Below are 23,195 nucleotides of genomic sequence, written 5' to 3' on the forward strand. Positions count from 1 at the left end.
ATACCACTGGTAGTAATTGCACTAAAAACGGGCATTTTCCAGCATTTTTACCCCCAGCTCTGAGCCAGACTAAAGATTGGGCAGACCCTTAAATGTAGCGGTAACACTGTTACGCCGCTTTGAAGGGCTACCGTCGTGATGAGGCCCATCATGTGGACTATCCCTTATAGAATATAATGTGTGGTACACTGTATCTGAATCACCTTATTACTGTTGCAATACTTTCCCTTGACTGCTCAGCTTGTTACTCCTTGGTGTGCCAGCGTGTGGGAAACCCTGCTGCCCAGAAATGGGCCAGTCCTTCTTCCCCTTGAACAGAGGGAGGAGCGAAGCCATCATAACAAAGCACTACATAAGAACACAATTGATTGAATAAGTTACATACCTTCAATAATGTATCCAATTCAGCTCTGAAGCAGCCAGAAGTTGAAAGTGTTACTAAAGGCCATAGATGCAGAGCCACTTCACAGCCATAGATGCAGAGCCACTTCACACAGAATGGGAACGCCCTGCTCCAAAACAGGAGAAACAATGTAGAGCTCCCTGGACACTCATGTGGCAAATTACAAGTGTAAACAAAGCGCTGGAAAAACAGTTACATTTCTCTAAATTACTGACACACCACTCCTATAGATTCACTGTGGATTCCATGGGCCCAGGAGGGCGAGAGGAAAGGGGAAACTCGTCCTGGGTTGCTGCAGACACAAAATCAAAGGTGCCAGTGCCAGGTGGCCGAACGACCTTGAGGGTCTGGGGGCCGGTTTTCATTCAAGCCACCCCTTGGCCAGTTTTTTCCAGGTGTGTTCAAATAAATGTTTCAATTCTGTGCGTGCACTGCCCATAACATTTATTTTGAAAATCATAGGGGCCGCCCTGCCACTGTCTGGGCTACCGTGCGGTGCACTCTGCTCGCCTCGCCTGCCGCAGGTCCGCAGCTGTGTGGCCTGGGAATTGCCAGGCAATGGGCATCCAGGGCTCGAGCTGGTGTGGCTGGCTGGCGGCAGTCAGCCAGGCAGCCGTGCGGTGTGAGTGAGCACGAGCAGTCAGAGGGAGAGCCTCAGACTATAGGTAGCACTTTTTTCAATTGTCTTGAGTCTCGAGACAATTGACAAAAAGTGCTACCTGCTATGCTTGCAGCTTGGTGCTAATGCTAAATTATGTAACAACGGGGCCGGCCAGGCCGGACCGGGGCGGGCAACTGCTGGGCTGGGGCTACATAACAATTATGTTTGTATTGTTAAAAGAAAAGACTCGGAAAGAAGGTTGGGAGTGTCATGTTGATGTCTCCAGGACAACGGGGAGGGCAGGAGCAGAAGAAAGGGAAGTGACGTGGGACGGGGCAGGGGAAGGGGAGAAAGTTCCAGCTGATGTGTGGAGTTGAAATAAAGAAGACGTTATGAGCAACGCTCCATCTCTGCCCGATTAATGCTGCGACATCCTGCGCATAGCGTAACCCCAGCAATAACAGTGGCGACGAAGGTGGCGACAACCCAGGCGGTGCAGTTCTCGAAGGAGCGTGCTATCACCCGACGCTAGCAGGACCGAGGAGAGCGGGGAGCCCGAGGACGCGAGGCTGCCCCCACAAGCGTGCATTTCAAGAGGCGGCCAGGGCCGCAGCGGTGATCCGCCGGGAGGAGGGGCTGTGGAACGGCAGCAGCAGCAGCAGGAACGGTAGGCACCCAACAACGTGCCCGCCCGCGGGAGCAAGAGTTCCTCCCTCGCTGCACCCGCCCCACCCGTATCCATACAGCGCACGTGCATCCCACGGAAGGGAGCGCCCCACGTGGTCATGGACTCGCACTGGGCAAAGGAGGTGCAGGCAATACCTGCAAGAGTAAGCCCGTGCTAGGAGCACTGGAAGGCCCAGGATTGAGGCCTATAGCACAGGAGTGCTGTAAAATCCCAGGAGGGGGTTTGGAACTCATTGATGGTGCTCGTGCCACATGTGGCGGCCATCCAGCATTGGCGAGTGATAAAGCCAATGCCTGAGAAGGGGAGAGAACAGTAAAGAAACACAGCCATCGGCTTACCCAGTGGATGGTGCTCGTGCCCCAGCAGCAGCCATCAGAGAGATGGAGGTGTCAGAACACGCTACTCGGTAAGCGACTACCCCACTAAACATAATGTCGGGCCAAGACGACGGACAGGGAGCACAGGCTCAAGGGAATGGGCCCCCAGCACCAGTAGCACCAGCACCTGATCATGTCCCGTACCAACTACCGGACACACTGGCAGCTCAGATGCCAGGAGCATTCGATGTGACAGACACCAGCAACATGGGTCCCAGGTGGACCAAGTGGATCAGAGACTTTGATCTATACATGGGAGCCACAGGGCCTGTCGCAGACGCCAGGCAAGTGTGCCTCCTAAAACTGGCCGTAGGATCCGCCACTCGAGACATGAAATGCCCCAGGACTCAATAGACTCAATCCAGGACCTCAAAGACGCTCTAGCAGCATATTTTGCACTGCATACCAATGTAGATTATGAAAGGCACCTGTTTCATAGCACCAAGCAGGCCAAAGGGGAAACTATGGACGCATATGTGATGCGACTACGCACCAAGCTAAAACACTGCGACTTTGCAAACTATTCAAATACCGAAGCCCTGAGATCGCAAATCATCTCAGGATGTGAATCGTAAGCATTCCGCAGGAAGCTGCTGCAGAAATCCTGCATGCTGGAGGAAATCCTAGCGCTGGCAAGAGTTGAGAGAGCCATTGACTCCCAAGTCGAGAGTTTTGGCAACACCACCACAGGGGAAACCCTAAACAGACTACAACCAGAGAAGAAGACCGAAGAACTCTTCTGCTATAAATGCGGGTTCGAATACCCATATGACGGGAGGGCCCCGCAGTCGGACAACACTGCACCTCGTGTGGGGAAGAAGGCCATTTCAAAGCTGTATGTAGGCTGTTCCGAGACCGAGGGAGAGACCGACCCAAAGACAACCCGGCCCGTTCAAGAGGCCGATACGGAGCATCATCAAACAACAACCCAGCCCCGAGTGCACCGACCACCTCGAAACAACCCGCAAGTGAACTGAGAGACAGAGACTCAGGTGAAGATCGGCAGAAGAGGAGAGAAAGAAGAAGGTTTGTGATGCGTGCAAGACCCGAGCGCAGATCAAGGCGCCATGTCCGATACCTGGTGGAGCAGTCCCCCACAGACCCTGACCCCAGCTCATTGGGGAGTGACCAGAAGAAGGCGGCCTACGTGTACACTCTGGGTAACCCCACCGCAACAGCCCACAGCCTGACACTCATCATTAAACTGCAAGAGAGGCCAACAGAGTTCCTCATTGGCACCGGGGCAACGGTCAACGTGTTGAGTGAGAAAGTCTATGCTGATCTCCCACAGAAACCTAAGCTAAGCCCAAAAACAGTTGACATATATGCATACGGGGCCAAGACACCCCTGAGGTGCCTGGGTCAGTTCAATGGACTCTGTTGGTACAAAGGCCACGAAATGAGAGTTCCAATACACGTTCTGGCCACTAAGACCGACAGCGGTTGTGTTCTAAGCTTTAAGGCGGCCGCTGACATGGGCTTAATATATATTCTATATAACATCATGGTCCATAAGTACATAGACGCAACAGAGATGATAAACAACCTGTACCACAGAATATTCAAGGGAATTGGCAAGCTCAAGAACAGACAAGTTAAGCTCCATGTGGCCGAGGCGGTACCACCAGTAGCTCAACCCTATCGAGGGATTCCAGTAAATAACCAAAAGAAGGTTGAAGATAAGCTTCAAAAGCTACTGGAACAGGACATTATTGAAAGAGCCACAGGACCCACCACATGGGTGTCCCCTATTGTCCCAGTCCCCAAAAAGGGATCTGATGCCAAAAGACTGTGCGTGGACATGCGACGCCCGAACCAAGCCATCCGAAAGGAGAGACACCCCGCGCCCCGCATCACAGACATGATTCACCTACTGAACGGGGCGAAAGTCTTCTCCAAACTCGACTTGCAAAAGGGGTACCACCAGCTAGTATTACACCCCGAAAGTAGAAACATGACAACATTTGTCACCCATGTCGACCTCTTCAGGTATAAAAGACTGAGTTTTGGGGTGTCCTCGGCGGCAGAAACTTTCCAGGCCAAGGTCTATAACATCATTAAGTACATCCCAAACTGTCTCAATTACTCGGATGATATACTGATATTCGGCACAGACGTGAACAAACACAATGAGACCCTGATGAAGGTATGCAAGACCCTACACAATGCCAATCTCACCCTGAACAGGGACAAATGCGAATTCTGCAAAAACACACTCAAGTTCTTCGGACACGTATTCTCGTAGTCCAGAATGACTCCTGACCCGGAAAAAGTTGCGGCACTCAATGACACCTCCGCCCCAAGCAACGTGTCAGAACTTCGATCATTCTTAGGATTAGCCAGTTATTGCAGCCGACACATCAGGGACTTTGCGTCCGTCAGCGAGCCGCTAAGACACTTAACACATCAGGATGTGAAATTTGAATGGTCCAGCGACTCTCAAAAGGCCTTTGAACTAATAAGAGAGCGAGTCGCGAAAGCGGAAAACATGTCATATTATGACCAGAGTAGGAAGACTGAGCTGACCGTTGACGCCAGCCAACGGTCTGGGAGCCATTCTGGCACAACTCGATCCAAAAGATCTGTCTCTGAAACACATAGTAGCCTACGCCAGATGTAGCCTGTCCACAACCGAACAGGCATACTCACAAGCAGAGAAGGAGGGGCTCGCCGTGGTTTGGGCATGCAAACACTTTCATCTGTTTCTATACGGCAAACCGTTTCAGGTCGTCACAGACCACCAAGCCCTGCTCTTCTTATATGGCAACACCCAAGCCAAGATGCCTCCACGAATCGCCGGGTGGGGCCTAAGACTACAAGACTATGCGTTTGACATCATCCATATGCCGGGTAAGGGTGAAAACCAGGCCGACTTCCTTTCCAGAAAGCGCACCTGAACCATCAGTGGCCGATAGATACCTAAGGTATCTCATACATCAGATCACACCAGAAGGGGTCAACATGGAGACACTCGCCAGAGAAACCGAGGGCGACCTCGCCTGTCGCATCATCTGTGAAGGACTGGAATCTGGTTTGTGGTGAAGGGCAAAAGAAAGGGGGAGAGCCGCAGGAGGGAAGATACAAGAGGACGTGGAATGACTGCTTCAAGTGAAGGACGAGCTTGCAGTGTCAGAAGACCACCTGCTCCTAAAAGACTGCAAGCTGGTGATTCCGGAAGCAATGAGAGTCAAGGTCATTGAACTAGCTCACGAAACTCATAGGGGCATGGTATCCACCAAACGCATGCTCCGCCAGAAGGTATGGTTCCCTCACATGGACAAGTTGGTTGAGGCAGCGCTAAAAGCATGCCCCACATGCTGCCTTATAACACCGAATCGCCACCCAGAACCCCTGGTCATGCCAGAGCTCCCGCAGAGAATATGGGAGGCAGTCGCGGCCAATTTCTTTGGGCCCATAGAAGGGGGAAATATGTCCTGGCCGTGATGGACGAATACTCACGATATCCTGATGTCCGCCTCATATCTTCTACGGCAGCCCATCACGTCATACCCGCTCTAGACCACATGTTCTCGGCATATGGAGTACCCAAGGTACTTAAGACGGACAATGGACCCCCGTTTGTGGACATCAGTTTGCATGCTACCTTGGATTCCACCACAGGAAGATCACTCCCTTGTGGCCTCAAGCCAATGGGATGATCGAGCGATTAATGGCAAACTTGAAGAGAGCTCTACAGATCGCCCGGCTGACAGGGCAGCCGTACGAACAAGTCTTGTACCAACTTATGAGGGACTACAGAGGGACACCACATAGCACCACAGGGAAGACGCCGGCTGAACTCATGTTTGGACGAAACACACAGATGCGCCTTCCCCAGGCCGAAGTGATCAACCCACCTCCCGCTCTGGACCCGGAGGTACAGGAACCAGATGAGGCAGCCAAGTCCCGAATGAAGGAGTATGCCGATACTCGCCGGCGGGCACAGGCATCTCAAATAGAGGTGAGAGACGTTGTGGCAGTCAAACAACCCCTAACACACAAACACACGTTAGCCTTTCATGAAGAACCCCTACTCGTCACACAAAAGAAGGGCTCTATGGTCACTACGCAAGGGATGGATGGATCCATTACAAGGAACTCATCCCACTTCAAAGAACTTCCACAGTTAGGAGCGAGGCGCCTGAGTGGGCGAGTGCAGGCCCCCATCGACTATGAGTTGGATGATCCTTATCTAAGAGATCAGTGGGAGTCGGAGGAATCGGAGCAGGAATTGGAGAAGGAAGGTGCGGAGACCGGACCGTCTCCAGGGCGGAGTCAGGCCCGCCCTCGTAGGGCCAAGAACAGACCTCGACGATGGATTGAGGAAATAGACTAGAGGCCCACCAGACCGTTGCCTTTGCAAAGAGTCTGGTGACTGTTTGAAAAGGGGGGAGATGTCATGTTGATATCTCCAGGACAACGGGGAGGGCGGGAGCAGAGGAAAGGGAAGTGACGTGGGAGGGGGCGGGGGAAGAGGAGAAAGTTCCAGTTGATGTGTGGAGTTGAAATAAAGACGTTATGAGCAACACTCTGTGTCTGCCTGATTAATGCTGTGACATCCTGCGCATAGCGTAACCCCAGCCATAACAGGGAGGTGGTCAGGGTGGGGTAGGAAACAGAGGGAAGAGGTGAGAAACAAGAAAACTAGTACTTTTTGCTTTCAACTTTGCAGGAAGTACAACAAATTTGTTGCACTTGCATGCAAAGTTGAAAGCAACTTGTGCGTGGGCGGCCCCTGGGGCTGAGGTCCGCCGGGGAAGGGGAGGGATTAAACACCACTGAAATGCAGGCAGCACCCAACACAGACAGACTCCGCTGTGCCAGGAGGAGCCAGGGGATGGTTAATTCCGTGACGTCACGTGTGAGGTGTGAGTCGAGGTCGATACATATGGGCCTCTTGCTGCTGCCTGCCAGGTATGATTTTTGCACAGATGGTGGACTACTCGAGTCAGAGACAGTGTGACTCACAGCTGCCCACACACACTGTCTGACGGTGCTGCACTGGCAGGCAGTCTGTGTGCGTGCGTGCACACACGGCAGAGCACGGGGCGAGGTGCAGGCAGGCCCTGTGCAGGCAGCAGGCCAGCAGCAGACATCTTCGGGGGATTCTTTCCGGATTCGGACCAGGGACCACACGACAACAAGTAAGTTTAGGTGGGAGGCCGGCCTCCTCTGTTTAAAGTTGGTCACCGTGGCACTGGTGACTTGGCTCGGATTTTTAATACTTAAAATAACTCCCGTTTCCATCATGGTAACTTTCCATTTGGGCCTAATCCATTGAGGAGCTGGCGGAAGCAGCGTGCAGCCCTATTAGTGTGCGGTGCATGGGAAAAGAGCTTATAAGCAGTGCTCAGCACTGGGTCCTTTGCACGTATTATTTTATAATTTGTCGCTGTTCTAGCAACTCTTGACTCGGGATGGGGAGGGAAAATCTAATGAAGCTATGGCCATGGCCATGCTAATCACTATGGCTATTCCCACCCGGATCTTGCTGCCCCTTCCCACCCAAAACACCTCCTAATGGGAACTCTTTGAGTTCTCTTTAATCAAGCCTTGCCATCAAGCATTGCACTCAAAGTGCCTGCCAGTGTTTTTCAAAGCAGTCTTCTGAGAGCTAATGACATCATTGGTGCTGTAACCCCATTTCTGGTGTAATAAAAATGTCTTAACCGGTCTGCCTTCAGCCACTCGAATTATGAGCACTATGCGTGTCCTTCACTGAAGTCCTTCTAAAACGAACATTGGCAAAGCCAACAGTTTTGGCTTGTGTATAAGTATTAGGCATTTGCGCAGACAATGCTATTAGATGCCCAGGTACTTGCACCATTTTGCACCTGCAGCCATCATTGACCAGTTAATACCACTAAGCAGTGCTTGGAAAGTGCCTTTCCCATTCCTACACAAAAGCCCAAACTATTGTCTTTGTGAATGCCTGTTTTTTATTTGCTGGCCATATCTGTGGCGATGCGCAACCCGAAGCTGCAACTCCAGGTGGTACATTCCCCTGGTGGGGACAAACTGCACCCCTGCAAGTTGTGAGGACTTGGACAGTCAGCACTGCACATACTTAAGCGTGCATCCTCGGTCCATGGATTCTAGTAAACATTTGCAAAAGTCTCCCCCATCATAATTCCGAAGCCCCTACCCCAGGAATACAAATGTCCAAGCCGCACTTGTGCAGTCCATGGCAGCCTTCCTTGCTGAATAATGGCATGTGCATCAGTGGGCAGTGATAGAAACTCATTATTTTGGGCTCCATCCTATGGGAATGGGTCCGCTTGAGAGATATGCTATTATGGAATGGGCTTCATGACCCTCTCTTTATTATCAAATCATGTGTAACAGATATGGCCGGCTCTTATACAGTATCTGCATATCAAATAGCAAAAAATAAGCAGTTTCATTAGATTCTCCCTCCCCATCCCGAGGCAAAAGTTGCCAGAAGAGCAACAACTTAGAAAATAAAAAGTGCAAAGGGCCCAGTGCTGAGAACTGTGTATAAGCTCTTTTCCCATGCACCGCGCACTAATTAGGCTGCGCGCTACTTCTGCGAGCGCATTGATGGATTAGGCCCAAATGGAAGTTACCACGATGGAAACAGGTAACAGGAGTTATTTTAAGTATTAAAAATCTGAGCCAAGTCACCAGTGCCACGATGACCAACTTTAAACAGAGGAGGCCGGCCTCCGACCTACACTTACTTGTCGTGTGGTCCCTGATCTAGATCTGGAAAGAATTCCCAACCCCCCCTCAGAGCCCCCCCCGCAACTCCCCCCCCCCACCCGAAGATGTCTGCTGCTGGCCTGCTACCTGCACGGTGCCTGCCTGCACCTCGCTCCGTGCTGTGTGTGCACGCACCCAAACTGCCTGCCAGGCCCAGGGAATTTGACTAGTGACTAGTCCACTATTTCATTACATGCTCTCTGGCGCGGTATGTCTAATTAATCGTGTTATTTAAGTTGCTTCTTACTAAGCAATAAACTGCAATGAGAAGTCTAGCGAGAAGTGAAATAGTAGGCACAGATTTATTTATGTACCATCTATTACAAATATCCGAGACAAAAGCCCTTCTCTTTTGTTTCAGTTACTGCAATTTGCATGCAGCCAACATTTGAACATACCTACGAGTTTGTGGGCTACAACTTAGATTAACAGGATCACCTACTCATGTAGACACTCACGCCAGGTAAGACACTGATGAGTATTGCACTTACCCTACCGATAGCAGCATGTGTGAGGCAGACACCGTCTAGATACACATGGGCACTACCTAATGGGGAACTCTGTTTTTCTAAATGGGTGATCCATCATTAAGGCGCTGACTCTCTATTGTATTGATAAATCCTGAAGAGCCTTGCTAGGTGTGTGTAATGATTCACGCACTAGACATGTGAGTACAAAAAGTCTGCTGTTGCAATTTATATATGCGTTCAGGGCTAAGTTACTTGAATGGGTCCGACAGAGATTTATATACCAGATCTTTGTTCTGTTGTGTTTCCGCTCTGTAGGAATGTCTATTCATGATGCATTTCCAGATAGAGTTCTCATGGGATTCATACTAGTACTTCCATACTCGCCTCCACCATTTTGGTTGAGTAGGTGAGTATCAGAAGAGTAACAACGCAAGAAGTTACTTTCTTTACATTTATTGAGTTTATGAGTTAGTTAAAGATGACAGAGATTTACAAAGAGGGTAATTAGTTTATTATTATTTTATAGATCACGTTGCTCAAACCCATCCTCCTGTGATGCAACACACAACTCAGTGTTGTCCTATGTCCCGATGAAGGTTGGCTGAAATTGAAGGGCAAGAGATTTGATACCCAACTTATTTTTAACCGAAACACGTGTCGACTGTTAGATCTCCTGTAACAAGATACAGAGGGACACATTTGTTATTCAGAAGAGGTTTAAGATTATAGTTCTATTGTGTTGTAGGATATGGTCATTTTATGAGACCATTTCTTCTGTGTAAATATTAGAAAGTGTGTATGTATGAATGAGCGTGTAAGAATTTGAATGATGGGATAAAGGCTATGAGCTTCTGTTTTAGATATCAACTTTTGGGATGTTTTTGATATATGATGAATTAAAATGATTCGTTTTGAATTATAAAAGCAATAGCACTCTGTCATCATTTTCATCTAGTGGCCAATGTTTTGCTTTACCTTATCCAGGAGAGGAGAAAGTCATTTAAAAAGAAAAACCAGAAAGGCACGACTCAATATAGTCACACCTTATTGAACTGGATGCATATTAAAATGTAGATGCATGTATGGTCTGTGTTTATGCCAGCAACTCATCCTTTTCCCCTACACCTACTCTCTTTACCTTCTTCCATTTCTATCTTAGATACTTCCCTCTCCATCCGGCTTTTCTGTCCATCCTTACATCTCTTTTTTTTCCAGGCTCATTGAGTGCAACACTTATGTACATCTGGTGTTTTGTTCATAGCGAGTTGCACTGGTTGAAATTGTATCCCTAGCAACAGGCCTCTGTTTCTTTTACCCAATTATTTCGCTTGTAATTGGACTGAACTTAATAAAGGCAATTTGAAAATAAAATAAAATGTCTACTGACAATATAATCCTTCACATTCTTTATTTATAACTGTGTTCCTCTTTCTTTTCAATAAAAAGCACTTTCAATGAACTGTCCATCCGTTTCCACCTGTCTTTCCATTTGCCGCAGTGAGATACAATTATACTGAAGAACTAGTCTGACTGCCATCATTGCTACTTTCTTATGTGGGAATATTCACCTTTGATGGACCAATGACTTGAAACATGCTGCATCGCCAATTCCTGAGTGAAAGGTCATTTGGAGCACTGGGCTGTCTTCCCGCAGGCAAACATTGAGCGCTAATTAAATAGTCTCCAAGTGTCCTGTTATCTAATCACAACGATTTTTGGAGAACTCCTGGTGAACTGTCATTCACAATTTCCAATGGGGAATTAGAATGTATGCAGTTAGGATATTTAGGAGGTACATACATTATCTGGAAGCTACATCTGTATTTGAATTTATTTTTCCAGATGGAATGCTTCTTACCTGTAAATATGCCAAATGTCACTGCCAAAAGATGTACATTCAGGTTTGGGATGAGAAAGGTGACATTAAAGAGTCTGTGAAATTTCACATTCTCTGATACATTTTCATAATGTTGAAGGTCAACTAGATGTGGCTACACAGGATGCTCTTCCTCTTTAAAAATACTGGTACCATATATAAGCATTTGTTGAACACCTTTGCAGTTGGATTTAAACTGACAGGCACATTTGTGAAGCTGCAATATGATCTTTCTGATGTTGGAAAATGTGTCTGCAGAGTGACAACCCCTTTGCCATCAAGTATTTGTTCAAGGCCCCCCAGGTCTAAGATAAACCTATGGACTGTTATATATTCTTTGCTGGAAAGTGACCTCAATAGTGTATCAGATTCTCTACACTTCCTCCATCAGTAAGAGTTCCTAAATTGCCCCTGGAAATATCTTATATATACCTTTCAGGGTGAACCCCTCAAAATAGGAATATCAGAAAATCCAGGGGCAGGGGCTTCTGGGAGAGTGATGGATGTCTCCAAAATAAAGAATGCTGTTCTAGGGTATTTGTTTCTCAATCCACTGGGAAGTAATGTAGACCACCTAGCCACATGCTTGCTACAAGTAGGGAAAAGGGAAGTCCAAAAGACTTTCCCAGATATAAGAACAGATCGCTCATTAGGTTGTATGTTATCTGAAGGAATCACACCACCTTGATGCGGTATGCACTTTTGTTGGGTGTGCAGGAAAGCATGTAGTTGGTATGTTTGTTAAAATGTATATGTTTATATTAAACACTAGAGACTAATGGAATTTGAAGACGCATTATTACCAGGCCATCTAGAAGCTAAAGCCCCCTTACTAGTGACAAATTCTGCTCAGTCCATAATAACATTGTAACGTTGCATGCACACCTGTCTCCAAATAATGCATGGCAATCGAAGGGGCAGTGAAGACCAGTCAGTAAAAAACAACAATTTTTTTTCATTTTTTTTATTTGGTTTATTACAAACCTTTAAAAAGACAACGAACACATCATCATTACACATCTCACAATCCGTCCTGACAACAAGGATATATATATATTTTTTTAAAGAACGGTTTTTCCAAGTGCAACATTCGTTACTTAAGTCAGTCCATCACCAATTTAGATCAAAGACATGGCTTTCTGGGAGAAGATAGCTTCTAAGAAAAACACAACAATCTGTACTCGCACACCACCTCTGCCCTTTTCCTGCTTGGGACAGGGACTTGCTCGCAGCCCTAAGCCACTCCTCCTAGTTCACCACTCCTTCATAAGGGCATGTGTGCGCGCACCAGTGCGCGCGCACTGAGGAAGTGCCCGTAGACGTGCCTGTTACGCCTGGGCAGTGTTGCCAACTTAGCGACTTTCTCGCTATATTTAGCGAGAAAGCACGCACCCCTAGCGACTTTTTATGGAAAAAGCGGCTAGCGAGAAATCTAGCTACTTTTTTTCCATTGGTTTGAAGACTTACACTTTTTTCTATTGGTTTACAACCAATAGAAAAAAGTAGCTACATTTCTCGCTAACCGTGGGAGTAATAGTTTTGATCATTGTTTCTAAATACATATTCTCTAAACTGCATAACTTGCATCACATGTCATCAAAAACTCCTGCTTGCGTACTATTCAAAAAGTCTGTTAAGCACTGCTGGAACTGCTGCTCTGCTTCATGCCAGGGGCGAGGTGCGTTAGCAGAGCTGCAGTCCCAGTACGGAAAAAGAAGAGAAAGCTTCAGGTCAGAATTAATGTACACTGGCATGGCTGCTTCTGTGGTCCACCCGATTGAGTCATCACTGGGTGTTGCAGGCCAGTAATGAAGTTCAATAGTGGAGGTGCCTGTGCAAAAATACTAAAAATTTTGGTGATATGCAAGTGGCCTGCGTTCTTACACTTCACTCTGCACACATTTGGATGAGTTATATTGTGTGTTGTTCCTTTTTGCACAATTCCACACATTGATCATAAAGATGGATTTTCGGACATGTCATTGTATCAGTTTATTCTTGTAGCCCATGGGCCTTAGGACTTTATAAATACCACATGCAAGGAGGACGTGGGGGAGGAGGGCGCCTGTGACATGTGCACTGTGGCTAATGCCAAGCAGCTGTACCCCTGGGTGGGGTAGTTCAGGGCTGTTGTGTAGTGAAACATCAGTCCTGTCTGATAGCCGATGCATATGGACACTGCCTTGCGCACTTGATATCACCCATAATGCACATGGCAAATTATGCAAATTAGGCAATGACGTCATTTAGCTATTTCTAGCTACTTTTAAGCCAGCCAATAGCTACTTTTCTTACTGAGGAGTTGGCAACACTGCGCCTGTGGGACGCAGTCCGACTGTGCTGCCTGTCCGACCTTGTTTCATTCTGCTACGCAGCTTTGTTCTTTGCCAGGTTCGCAGCCCTAAACCACGCCTTCTAGTTCACCACTCCTTCATAAGGGCCTTTGTGTTTGCGACCGAATCAGCGCCCGTAAAAAGTTCCTGTTAGGCATGGGAGACAACAACGTGTTAGTCTTCTAGCTGTGCTTTAAATTTTTCCAGCAATACGAGGTATTTGTGGCATCACTATCTTTTTTGTCGCACTGTTACACTCAACTGTGTGCTCTTGCTGCTAAAACTGTAATGTGTTCATGCCGAGGCCGATTACAATCGAAGCCGGCGCATGAGTGACGTACAACCAAACAATGTTAATTGCCTTTTTCGTCTTTTGCATCAGCTTGAGTATATTTATTATCCATACTGTATTGCTGTATATTTATTCAGACAAGGCTAATAGTTACTATTGTTAAAAATCGACGCTAGACGCTTGTAGTTGGTTAGGAAGCATACGCCACTAAAGCGCTTAATGTTTGGTCAGCATGCGTGCATCTGTACACTCTTGTTTGAATCTGCCCCGTAACAAACATCAACTAGAAGCGGCTGCCCCTAGCATTTTGTCACTGTTTATGCAATTTAGTCTCAATTGAAGCGTGGGTACACAATCTAAAGCGCAGCCTTCTCTTTTCTATATCTGTGTAAATTCAGGTGTTCTGTAGCTTGTAGGTTCAACTGCAGAACATGGTTAGGGGACTACATAGTGGTAAACGTCTCCAGAAGCCCAGTGTCTCTCCACAAATGGACAGGTGTAATCCAACTCAGTCCCAAGTCCCAGGAACCTACTGACCCCTTTTGAAACAATGACACTTCAACATTCACCGTTGCATGAACGGTCTGAGGGTATTGGAACATTATTCAACAATCAACAGTCCAATTCATTGGAGATGCCCAATTGCTTAGGCATCTCTCTTATAACCACCCAGACCCACCAGCCCTCCTTTGGTCTTGTGACAGCCACCAATCAAGACTTACATGAGGCGGCTGATGACTCAAATAACACAATCCCAACACCATTACATAGTGTAAAGAATCTTTTGAAATCCTCCACGTTGAAATTCCCTACTGAACAATTTGACAATCAAATATCAGACATATCCCTTTTGGCCCCAGCCCTGCGGTGGATCGTGAGGATGCTGCGAAGGCCGGCGAGTTCAGCGCGGCGCTGAAGCAGGCGAGGCGACGCGCATAAAATGCTTCTTTCTTCCAGCTTGAAGGCGCGGTGGATCCGGAATTCAGGTAACGATCGAAGGTTTTGCTCTTATTTTAACCTCTTCTTCTGTTCCTCCCTTTCATGATTTAACACTCCTCCCTTTTTCTAGGAGCTGAAGACTCGAGGCGGGCGTGGCAGAAGACTGGATGCAGGCTTGCAGACACGGTGAGCGTTACGCTGCTGGATGCAGAATAACGCGAAGCGTGTGCTGCTCTTCGGGCGTGGTTTAAATATCCTCCAAAGTAGCCTCCAAAGTAGTCCCAGGTAAGTATTCCTCCCCAGCCCCACCGATTAAAAAATAGTCCCTAGGTAAAATAGGACCTTCCAAGCCTCATTTGGCTTGGAGCTCTGCAGCATGGTCTGCATCAGGTAAGCTTGCAGCATGGTCTGCATCAGGTAAGTTCTACTCTATGAGCCTGGCGCCATAGGTGCCAGGACTGCACCCAAACAGCCCCTAGCAGGGGTTTTTGGGCTTGCTCAAAAAAACTTGATGCCTGCTTCCGGGTTTGCTGGACCTGGTCTGGTTTCCCGGGGGTAGGCATCATGACAGCACTCCCCCCCAAGGCCCCTCCTAAAGTCGCTCTTCTCCGTGGTTTTGGTTTGTCTGGGAAATTTCGGTGGAATCTTTTCCCCAATCGAGGTGCATGCACGTGGTCACTAGGTTCCCAAGACCTTTCCTGTGGTCCGTAACCTTTCCAGTCGATTAAATAAAAAAGTTTTGACTTCAGCATCTTGGAGTCCAGGATGTTCTTAACTTCAAATTCGGGTTCCCCGTCTATAAGGATGGGGTCTGGTGGCTTGGTTAGTCTTGTCCCTGGTTGCACTGGCTTCAAAAGTGACACATGAAAGACGGGGGTGAATTCGCATATTAGCAGGTAAGTCCAACTTGACGGCCACCGGGTTGATAATGGCCTTAATAGGGTAAGGTCCCAAATATCTAGGGTTAAAGGTCTGCGTTCCCTTGAGAGGTATGTGTTTAGTGGCCAACCATACTTGGTCCCCTATCTGGTACTGTGGAGTATCACTTCTATGCCGATCAGCATCTTTCTTATATTTCTCCTTCGCCTGTTTTAAATGTGCAGTTGCCTCCTTAAAGGCTTGTGTAATCGTAGCGTGTAGATGGTCCACTGCAGGCATTTCTAAGTGTTGGGGTGAGTCAAGGTCTGAGGTTCGAGGGTGGTGCCCAAATAGGGTATAAAAGGGGCTTTGTCCAGTTCCAGAATGTACTGAATTATTGTATGCATATTCGGCGATCCAAAGAATGTCCTTCCAATTACTCTCAGTCTGTTGTAACATACAATGCAGGTATTGTTCAAGGGTCTGGTTGGTCCTCTCAGTTTGACCATCGGTCTGGGGGTGGTGACTGGTCGATAATCTCACGTCGATTTGTGCCAATTGACAACATTTCTTCCAAAAATGTGAAATGAATTGACTGCCCCAGTCAGAGACCAACACGGATGGAAATCCATGTATGCGAACAATGTTTTCGAGGAATTCTTTGGCCAGGATTGAGGCTGAAGGTAGTCCTTTTAAAGGAATAAAGTGGGCCATCTTGGAAAAAAGATCCACAATAACTAGAATGGTGTTAAGCCCATTACAAGGAGGTAGATCGGTAATAAAGTCTAACGATAAGGTGTGCCATGGTGTAGGCGGAATGTCTAAAGGTTGTAAGAGTCCAGCTTGTTTTTTCTTTTGACTTTTGTTTTGGGCGCAAATGCCACAAGACATCACAAATGATTTAATATCCTTTCGCCAGGTGGGCCACCAGAATTGTCTTTTAATTTTAGCTTCAGTTTTTGAAACACTTGGGTGCCCCTCCATTAGGGTATCATGATAACGGGAAATGACTAGCTCTTGTAGTTCCTTGTGTGGCAGAAATAGCCACCCTTGGTAATAAGGCAGATCATTGGAGACAGAGTAGTCCGGGCCTTTCTTTACCCATTCCTGCAGGGCTGTAGGATCAAAGAGTTGCTGGATCTTAACCTGAATGTCCTCTAGTGTCTGTAGAGTAGTCATGCCAAGAATCCTTTGTTCGGAAATTATAGGTACTGGTTCTGGGTTCACTTTTGCCTCTCCCATCCCTATTCGGGATAAGGCGTCTGCTTTACCATTCTTACAACCTGGTCCATAGGTTATCACGAAATCGAACTCGGCAAAGAACAATGCCCATCGGAGTTGACGTGACGATTGGGCCTTGGCTGTTTTTAAATACTGTAAATTCCGGTGATCAGTAATCACAGTAATGGTATGCCTGGCACCGAGAAGATAGTGCCGCCAAGCCTTGAAGGCGGATTTAATGGCTAATAACTCCTTGTCGGTAACCGCATAGTTTAACTCGGGTGCCGAGAACTTTCTGGACCAAAATGCTACTGGGTGAAGCTGGCCAGTTTCAGGGTCCTTTCGAGACAGGACAACTCCCATGGCTAGACTGGATGCATCAGTTTCCACTATGTATGGAAGTTCAGGGCACGGATGCTTTAACACAGGTGCAGACGTGAAATTCGCTTTCAGCTCTTGAAAGGCTTTTTCAGCTTCTTCAGTCCACATAAAGTGTTTATTTTTTCGCAAGAGTGCTGTGATGGGATGTACGACATGTGAAAAATCTGGGATGAATCTGCAGTGGAAATTGGCAAAGCCGAGCATGCTTTGTACTCCTTTAACTGAACTTGGTGATGGCCACTTAAGGATTGCGTCCACCTTTCCTGAGTCCATTCGGACTCTCTTTGGGGTTAGGATAAACCCAAGGAATTCAACTTATGTGGCATGAAAAACGCATTTTTCTAGTTTTGCATATAGTTTGTGCTGGCACAATTTCTCAAGGACTGCTCGGACGTGCTTCACATGGTCAGATTCTGAAGAGGAGTATACTAGAATATCATCGATATACACAACAACACAAACGTCAATGAGTTCACAAAGGACATCGTTTATGAAGTATTGGAAGGCTGCTGGTGCATTGCACAACCCGAAAGGCATCACCTGGTATTCGAATAACCCATACTTAGTGCGGAAAGCAGTCTTCCATTCGTCGCCCTCTTTTACACGTACCAGATGGTATGCCCCCCGGAGATCTAATTCAGTGTATATACAAGCGTCCTTCACTTGGTCTAGTAGTTCAGGGATCAGAGGCAATGGGTATCGGTTCTTAACAGTTATCTGGTTCAATGCGTGGTAGTCTATGCACGTTCTGAGGTCACCTTCCTTTTTGGGCACGAAGAACAAAGCTGAAGATGCAGGGGACTTGGATGGGCGAATAAAGCCATTGGCAAGGTACTGGTCTAAGTATTGTCGTAGGTGAAGGTTCTCAGGTTCCGTAAGGGCATAGATCCTGCTACAAGGGGGTTGTGCACCAGGTATGAGATCGATTTGACAATCGTACGATCTGTGAGGAGGTAAGGTGTTTGCCTGTTCCTTTTGGAAGACATCCTGGAATTCTTGGTATTCTGGAGGTAGTTGCATGACTGCTGTGGTTATTGTGGCCAGGCCTGTGTTCTGATTTTTCTTTGGGTAACAGGTTTGTGCACAATCCGGGAAGGTTATTCTCTTCTCTCGCCAATCAATACAAGGATTATGTGTTTCCAACCAAGGTATCCCCAGTATTATTTGGAACTGTGGGGCTTTGATTAGATCAAACACAATAGTCTCTCGATGACCATCCTGACCCAATAGTGTCATCTCTGCGGTAGAATGAGTTACAGGCCCAGAGCCAATTTCAGTTCCATCGACTGTGGTGATGACATCTGAGGTGGTTTTTCGGCAGAGAGGTAGATTCATCCTGGAAGCCAATTCATAATCCACATAGTTTCCTATGGACCCGCTATCAATGTATGCCCTTACTGCGTGCATACGCGATGGCTGCCCTGGATCTATGAGGACCATTGGTATGATGAAATGCAGGGTCTGAGTATCCTTCTTCAAGCTCGGCAAGCAGACCTCTACGCTTGTCGGGCGTGGTCATCACCCGAGTCTGACTCCATATGGCTTTTATCAGCAGCTCCTACCACCTTCTTGGGTGGTTTTACAGGGCAATCCTGTAGAAAATGCCCAGACAGAAGTTCCACAATATAGACACAATTGCATTTGCCGTCTCCTTTCTCTTTCCTTCTGGGTTAAGGGTCCTTTAACCACTCCGATTTGCATGGGTTCTGAAGCATCTGCTCCTTTGGGGTTAGCGTGGGTTTTGACCAACACCCGATTCTCAAACTTGGCTCGATCAGCCTTTCTGTTCTGAAGTCTGTGATCTAACTGGACCACTAAGTCTATATATTCAGCGCAGTCTTGAGGTGGGTTCACGACTTGAGCCAAGACATCCTTGAGTTCTACTCGAAGCCCACGATGAAATAACGTGATTCGTTTTACCTCAGGCCGTCCAGTTTCCACTATCAACCTATTAAAGGTCGCGATGTAGGATAGAAGGTCCTGGTTACCCTGTCGTAGGGACAAAAGTTCGTTATCCAGGGCCTGTCCTTGGAAGTGCCGGGCAAATAGTCTTTCCATGCTAGTTTGAAAGCCCTGAAAATCCTGAAGAATTGGGTCATCCTGAGCAACTAGTGGAATTGACCAATCAGCTGCACTGCCGCTGAGATATGACAATACAAAGGCTACCTTGGCTTGATCGTTTGGGAAGGCTCAAGGTCTGCATAAAAAGTGCAAGCAACATTGGTTCATAAACACGGCAAACCTTTTGGGATCTCCAGCAAAGCGTTCGGGTGGAGCTAATGGAATATTGCCTGGTAGGTTTATTTGCACAGGGTTACTCGATAACATAGGAGCTGGATTTCCCCCGGAACCAGGTAGGGGTGCTTGTCCAGCCTGGCTTTGCAATAGTTGCCTAGCAAGGTCATCAGTTCACTCCTTTGACAAAATCAGTTCGCTCCTAAGAGCATTGGTTTCTTGACGGGCGGAATGCACATCAGCCCTCAGTTCCCCTAGTAATTGGGCCAATTGGTCAGTCTCTGAGGCATCCATAATGCCCGGGTGGGAATTTGTGGGATGGCTTCGAGTTCTGTTACGCTCACCTGGCTCCCACAGAGGCGTCGATCTGAACTGGACAGCTGCGTTCTCCACCAATGTGACGCGTAGGGCCGAGATGATGGACTGGACTGGCCCACCTAGCTTTGTTTGCTTGGCCCATAGGAATATTCTGCTGCATATGGAGAAAGGGGATTAACCACCCGTGGAGTTGAGCGTAAATCCCCCGCCCCCCGCTGTTCTCCCCACAGATCACCTTTGATGTCCCCTCTTATAGTCTCACCTGATGGTTTGAAAAGATTAACTCTCCATCCTGCTTTGAGCGCAGGGGCGCGTTGATAAACAGTTGCTTCACTGGCTCTAAGGAATTGGTGAGTTCCAGAACAATATTGACTCCGAAAAGTAGAGTTCGTAAGAGTTCACATGTCTGACTTCCACTCTTGTCCGATTCCTTGCAGTTTGCAGCTGGACCCCAGCAAAGAGTTCCTCGTGGTAGCTAACGAAGTTCAGGTAAGGATTTGGCTTATCCTACACAGTTCAATAAAATGAGGCCAGAATGTAACCTGTTGCTTGCTCCCTTATTCGGATGCGGAGAGAAAATATGAAGTTTGGGGAATAATGCCTCCGGCAGTAAAATTAGGTAAGTCTATTGTGGTGAGAAGAGTTCCCCTTGTTTGTCCCTTTGTCTCACCTCGTTGTCCTTTTGTTCCCCTTAGGGGCCGGGGTACGGCGAGGATGCAATGGAGACTGCGCCGACCCGTGAAGAGGAACAGTACCCCCGGCGGTAATCAGGTAAGTCTATGGGGGTAGTTACTATTGCCTCTGTTTATTCCTTTGGCTCACCTTTGCTGTTCTTGTGTTCCCCTTAGGTGCCAGAGTACGGCGGGAACGTGCAGAAGGATGCGGTGGATCGTGAGGATGCTGCGAAGGCCGTTGAGTTCAGCGCGCCGCTGCAGCAGGCGAGGCGGCGCGCGTAAAATGCTTCTTTCTTCCAGCTCGAAAGCACGGTGGATCTGGAATTCAGGTAAGGATCGAAGGTTTTGCTCTTATTCTAACCTCTTCTCCTTCTGTTCCTCCTTTTTTCTAAGAGCTGAAGACTCGAGGCGGGCGTGGCAGAAGACTGGATGCAGGCTTGCAGACACGGTGAGCGTTACGCTGGTGGATGCAGAATAACGTGAAGTGTGTGCTGCTCTTCGGGCGTGGTTTAAATAGCCTCCAAAGTAGTCACAGGTAAGTATTCCTCCCCAGCCCCACCCGATTAAAAAAATAGTCCCTAGGTAAAATAGTCCCTTGGAAGCCTCATTTGGCTTGGAGCTCTGCAGCATGGTCTGCATCAGGTAAGCTTGCAGCATGGTCTGCATCAGGTAAATTCTACTCTATGGACTGACTCTCCATATGAGCCTGGCACCATAGGCGCCAGGACCGCACCCAAACAGCCCCTAGCAGGGGTTTTTGGGCTTGCTCAAAATAACTTGATGCTGACTTCCGGGGTTGCTGGACCTGGTCTGGTTCCCCGGGGTAGGCATCATGACGGCTGCATGCAAAGAATCCTATGGACAGGCATTTAATACTACCATACTCAACGCAGTTAATTGTAATGCAGTCAAAATAGCAGATATTATGTGCTACCTAACTACCGACAAGGTTCATCACTTCAGGTTGACGTGCAGCGTACTCCTTCCACTCTTGAAATAGGGACCTCTATGGACTCGCCCTCTGATGACCCAAACAGTCCCACTCCACTTACCAATATCATTGACAAAAATGAAAAGGAAAGTGCCCACATCGCTACAACTACGGGACCCTCTTCTAATAACGAATCATATGACTCTCCCAATCTTTTATTCTCACGCAGAATTTAGCGCGCTAATGCGAGAGCCCAGAAACATAAAATAAATAGAAAAAAAGCACGAACTGCTGGGAAAAAAAACCAAGAACCAATCAACCAATAAAATGAATGGCCATAATTCTAACATAAAAAAATATCTGCAATCTCTTCAATGATGATGAGCTTCTTGACCTCAACCAATTAAATGAGGAATCCAAGTCAATCCTCAACGTAGCAAATAAATCAAGCAACTGCAAACAGAAAGTAGCTCTAGCAGGTCTCACCGAAATTCCACAGATACAACCCCGAATGAGTACCAGCACATCTAGTGACAACACACATGGTTAAATCTATCGACTCTTTTGTAATTCCCCATAATTTTTTAAGACATAGCGAAAAACTAAAACAAGTTCAATTGTTTACATTCTTTCCAACATTATCTAACAAGCAGGTAAGAGGCTCTAACTCCATCATTAGTGAGGGTCTGGCTACACAAGCACAAGCAGAGTCCACGATTTTAGATCAACCATCTCTTCTCGGGTGTGCCAGTGGAGACCTTCCCTCAACTCTAAAGACGGGAGCCAATAGTGCAAATCAATCGTCTGACCAGGGGACTTTAAAATCACTGACTAAAGCTATAAGTGCCCACATTTCTGTGGGTGATGATTCTTTAGCTCCAATCAAGGACTCAACCTTGTCTCAACTAGCATCCATAGTCTCTGGGGCTGTGGTGAATGCCTCTTCGCCATCTCAATCCTGTAACCTTCCCTTGAATGACTCTTCTACTATTGAACTTACATTTGACATTCCAAATATGATACGATGGAGGAGTGACACTGCAGTCAATGGTAGGCGCAGACTAAATCGGACGTTTATATTAAATACCTTTAAAGAAAGTCTGCAACTAAGAACCCTGAACTCTGAGGATATAGAATGGATCACTCTGTCGACACATAATAACAATCGCATGATTTGTGGTTTCCAATCCCACATAATTACCAAACTGGTGTGGGAACACAAATCTGGCATTGCACACTTGGGACTTGTGCTTCAACTATTTACGACTGAGGAAGCTGCCAAAGAATCTATAGAAACTCAGGTAACCCTGGCAGACGACAACAATGGCGCTCTTCCGTGTGATCAAAACGTCCATTCAAACAATTAAATCACAGCCTTTTAGTAGAAATGGCTACACCACCTATACTCAGCCAGCCACATATGGTATTGTGGGTAGACCAGCGGACGGCTTAGCAGTCCTTGTGGACAATAACATGAAGGCGGACTCTACACTGATTGCAAGTTCAAACTCATTTTTAGTGATAGAACTCTCCTTTCTTGGTGTGCCCGATGTAGTCTTCCTAATTATATGTGAAGACTGGAATCCCACGAAGATGACCATGGATTCCTTTTTCACGCTATTAGACACACTATTAGAAGACGCCTTTGTGCGTAATCCTGACTATTATGTCATCCTGGGTGGCGACTTCAACTCTGTCTGTCTTAACCTTTCAAACTTGTCCCTCTATCCACACATACAGAAAACACAGTCTGGTTCCCAGAAGCGAGCCAACCGTTGGGTCGATTATCTGGCAGACTGGGATCTGCAGTTTGTTAAACTGGGGAACGATAATCACACTTGCACCTGGCAAAGGGGATAATCTAGCTCTTATATC

At 47.3% G+C, this 23,195-nt stretch overlaps 1 protein-coding gene across 1 annotated transcript in view; it reads right to left on the reverse strand.

The window, feature by feature from the left end:
- Positions 1-23,195, reverse strand: part of PHLPP2 (PH domain and leucine rich repeat protein phosphatase 2) — a 1,504,106-nt gene that overhangs the window by 19,326 nt on the left and 1,461,585 nt on the right. The window lies entirely within an intron of this gene.

Source organism: Ambystoma mexicanum, chromosome 1q (genome assembly GCF_040938575.1).
Source record: "Ambystoma mexicanum isolate Mex_15411 chromosome 1q, UKY_AmexF1_1, whole genome shotgun sequence".
Lineage (NCBI taxonomy): Eukaryota > Metazoa > Chordata > Amphibia > Caudata > Ambystomatidae > Ambystoma > Ambystoma mexicanum.